Source organism: Salvelinus alpinus, chromosome 10 (assembly GCF_045679555.1).
Source record: "Salvelinus alpinus chromosome 10, SLU_Salpinus.1, whole genome shotgun sequence".
NCBI lineage: Eukaryota > Metazoa > Chordata > Actinopteri > Salmoniformes > Salmonidae > Salvelinus > Salvelinus alpinus.
In genome coordinates, this window is record NC_092095.1 from 59,357,937 (window position 1) to 59,362,852 (window position 4,916).

Consider the following 4,916-nt stretch of genomic DNA (forward strand, 5'->3'; position numbering starts at 1 on the left):
TGGCAGCGAAACAATTAATTCAGCCTTGTTTACTGCCTTTTTTAAAAACATAGCTGATATGGCTGACTTGCTTAAACAAATGTGGTTTCTACTGACAATTGAGATGTACAAACTATGGCATAAGGGAACGATGAGTGGATAAGAGGCATTCCGTAATTTCAATTAAGACATTGAGCGAGCAACGACAGACGTAGTCAATAGAACTATGTGTTCAGCACCTTTGAAAAGTACAGCGACAGAATATGGGCTGCTCTTACAGTATTTTCCCTGTACACCAAGTCAGATAAAGGAGGCATATAAGCAGACAATGAAACCTCTTACAAGATTAGATGACATTTCTCAAAAACAGGTTATAGGCTACATGTGCATCACCATCTAGTCAGAACAGTAACGTTAGGCGAAATTAAGAGGTGAAAATAGACCAAATTATTAAGGTGAGGCACATGGGCTACAGCTTACTTGTAACGCTCGTCTAAGTCGTCCTCCTCATCTGACGAGGAGAGGCGAGAAGGATCGGACCAATATGCAGGGTTGGATAAATACATAATGAATTTATTTAAAGAAAAAACGAACACGAAGCACACTTGATAAATACAAAACAACGTTAACAGACCTGAACTTGAGAACATAAAACAATGAACGCACGAACAGGAAAGAACGAACGGAACGAAACAGTACCGTGTGGTGCAACAAACACAGACACAGCAACAATCACCCACAAACAAACAGTGTGAACAGCCTACCTAAATATGGTTCTCAATCAGAGGAAACGTAAAACACCTGCCCCTGATTGAGAACCATATCAGGCTAATTAACCATGAACCCAACATAGAAACACATAACATAGAATGCCCACCCCAACTCACGCCCTGACCATACTAAACAAATACAAAAACAAAGGAAAACAGGTCAGGAACGTGACATTACTACACAACATACACTTAGTATTACTTTCTTAGCTACAGTATACATATCTCCCTGGCATATTACATAACTTATGCAGCAGCATACAATACATTTTTGGACTCACCTTGGCTTGTGATGTGCTCACTTAAACAGGAAGGTGGCGTGGTAGTTTTGCCAACAAACTTTGTCATCAGTCTGGCATTCTCTGGATTTATGGTGGGAACTCAGAAAAAAAACACACAGCCACTCCATTGAATAGCAGGCTACTGTTACGGATTGCTTTGCACTGCTTGCAGTTAGCCACTGATTCCTTCCAAACGACTCATTGTTGATTTTGCGATTTCCAACTTGTTGTGTAATCTTTATGTCTAATGGCCAATGAGCAAGGATTAAACATTATTTGCCAGAAGACTGTCGACTTGATTTATGATGATGACTGCTAGCTAAGACTAAGACTAAAATGTTGACATGATCAGTCCAATCAAAGCTACTGTAGATATAACGTGGATTTGATGTAATTTTATCTGTGGCCAATGACCTTGAGCCTTCTTGGATGGGCACTTCTAATATAACTCTATGGCAGAACCCAAGGGGCAAAAATGTTCGGGCTCTAACCTTAGACTTGGAGGTCCAATCAGGCGCAATGCTCTGTATTTTCTGCTGGCTTGCCCCATAACCACCACAGAAAGCACTGAGCTAGGCTGAAACCCCTGCATTTTGGAGCTGCCTTACTCAAGAAAGCAAAATAAACCATGTTTGTATGCGGCTTTATTAACTCAATGATTTTTTTTTTTACATTGTTTGCAAACTGATATGTGACACATATTATTGCCAAAATAACAAGCAAAACAGGCATTTTGTGGGGCTCAAAACGTGACGGGTCGCCGCTGGTCATAGGCTAAATCCAACATATTATTTTCAATCGAGTGGCTCAACAGGCATATTTAAGTTATACTTTCACTTTTACATCATGTCATGTCTGCTAGGTAGGCAGGCTAAAGACATAGCCACAGTGAGTCCACATGCTACACGACTGTCTTGTTGTCTGTAGCTACAAAAAACTAGCAAAAAGGCTCAAACTTTAGAGCGTCTCTTTGACAGAAGCGATACTCTGCTCATTTTCATCATTTAGGTTATTCTGTTGCACAGGCTGTTGTCTGGGTGGCGCGAAACTCTTATTTTTAAGACGCAGTCATGTTTATTACAAGTTACTGGTATGTTATGTGTGCTGATTACAAACCAGCATATCACAAGTCAATAAAACATAATGTTACGACACTGCTAATAAATAATAAGACATTCGCACAATAAGACATTCGCACAAGTAGGCTGCGTTTTCGTTCACCATAACTGTTAATATGTGATTGCAGAAGGCCTATTTGCAGGTCCATAAAATGATGGTACATTTTAGCTGTGTGTGTGTGTGTGGGTGGGTGGCTTTAGCATAATAAATATGGGGTTTCCAGGGTTGGGTAGGTTACGTGTAATCAGTTACTCCCTAACCCTTGGGGTTTCCACTTCTGCCTCCCAATGATGACATATTATAGGACTATTGTATTGGCAAGCAGAGAGATTGTAACAACTTAAACTGTATGTGGTAACCCTCACTTATCCCCTTTATTTTGACATCAGTTATTTTAAGGGCTATACATAAACCATGCATAACATAATTCCCACATAGGGATTACATGACACATTTAAAAGTGCATGTAAACTGAGTAACTGTTATTGTAGATAATATGCATCACGTTCAATGTCAATAGGGTTATGTTGACCCATTTAGAGTGTTAACCTCTAACCTGGACACAAGTTACTAGTTCACTTTCACCTGTATGATGTCTGGTTTTCCAAATGAACAGCTACAGAAAAGTGGGAGAGTAAAGAATGAGAAAGAGCGAGAGAAAGAAACAGAGAACACAAACAGATTGTAAAGAATGAGAAAGAGAGAGAGTGTGTGTGAGTGTGCACCACCACTTGTTCTCTGCTATGTGACATACTCCTCCATTTTCTTTCCACAGACACAGTATCACAACCTGAAGTTACCTGTGAATTGAACAGTACCGTGGCAACACTTTGCTGCAGTGCTGAGTGTCCGCTGGTGGAATACCGCTAGTCTTGGCCTGACCACCAGGGGGAGATGTGGAGCCAGGAGCAGACTGCACAGCACTACAACATCACATCCCCAGAGTCAGACAGACAGCTACGCTTGTAAGGCCAAAAACCCAGTCAGTGAGAGGACACAGTTTAACAAGATAGGTAGTACAAGCAGATATGTGCGACCAATATACCATGACTAAGGGCTGTTCTTATGCACGACGCAATGCAAAGTTTTTATTTTTATTTAACCTTTATTCAACCAGGCAAGTCAGTTAAGGATCAATTCTTATTTACAATGACGGCCAACCAAAAGGCAAAAGGCCTCCTGTGGGGACGAGGGCCTGGGATTAAAATAAATAAATAAATACAATATACAGTTGAAGTCGGAAGTTTACATACACCTTAGCCAAATACATTTAAACTCAGTTTCACAATTCCTGACATTTAATCCTAGTACAAATTCCCTGTCTTAGGTCAGTTAGGATCACCACTTTATTTTAAGAATGTGAAATGTCAGAATAATAGTAGAGAGGATTATTTATTTCAGCTTTTATTTCTTTCATCACATTCCCAGTGGGTCAGAAGTTTACATACACTCAAAATCCCTCATATACTCACTGGACAGGAGGAACATTTAAGGAACTATGGTTATTCATTTACCTTTGAATATTACAGTATTGCCAGCTTTTGTTACATTATAGTACAGAGATCCTATCAATGCTAAATTATATATATATATGTGCATTATACTACAGCCAATTATACACACAGAGGCGCCAAAGACCAGGTATGGGCACGAATACAGCAAGGAATATAGAATTTTTTAAAAGTTATTATAATATATAAACATAATACAATGTGTTGGTATACAGTGGGATTGTATCGCAGCTATTAAACATTATTTACAAGTCAAATGGAACGTTATTTTATTAAGAACACAATACTATGCTTTCTTGAATATATTCACAGATGGATCTAAGGACCCTAAAACAGGGAGGATAGGTGCAGCTTTTAGTGTTCCTGAGTTGAAAGTGGCATTGACAAAAAGAGCAATGGATCATTTATCTGTTTACACAATGGAGTTGTTGGCCATGCTAAATAATTGTTAAATAAAAAATATTGTCTGCAGTGGGTGGAGGAGGTGAGGCCAGGCAGGGTAATCATCTGCTCTGACTCCTGTGCAGCAATGATGAGCTTACATTCATGTGTATCTCAGAGCAGACAGGATGTATTGTATGAGGTTTTACAGTGTTTGTATAGGGTGAAATAGATGGGGTTACCAGCTCATGTGGGAGTAGAGGGGAATGAGGAAGTGTATATTATTGCCAAGCAGGCTCTTAAACATCCTAATGTTGAGATGATACTGTCAATCAGTAAAGTAGAAGCCAGGGGATTAATAAGAACAGTGGTTAAAAATAAGTGGCAAGAGTTGTGGAACAGGGAGAGTAAGGGACGACAGCAGAATAAGATCCAGGAAAAGGTGGGGGCAGGGTTGTCCTCAGGCCGAGAGAGAAGGGAGGAAAGTTTAGTCACAAGGCTGAGACTGGGACACACAAGGCTAAATAGTACATTGAAAGTGGTGGGGAAACATCCGACTGGGAGGTGTGATCATTGTCAGAAGGACATGGAGACAGTGGAAGATGTTCTATTTCAGTGCCAGAAAGATGTGAAAGGGAGCGATTGTTATTAGATTTGAGGAGTAATGTGGTTGAAGAGACAGGATTAAGTTAACTTTTGGGGAAATCTTCAGGGGATGTAGTATTTAATTATGTATTTCGTTTCCTTAGGGAGACGAGATTATTGTGTAGGATTTAGACCTTCACTGTCTCTGGTCCACACTCCAGTCCAGTTGGTGGCGGTAATGCACTTTAAAGTTGGTGGCCAACCGCTATATAAAATCCACAGAACAAGAA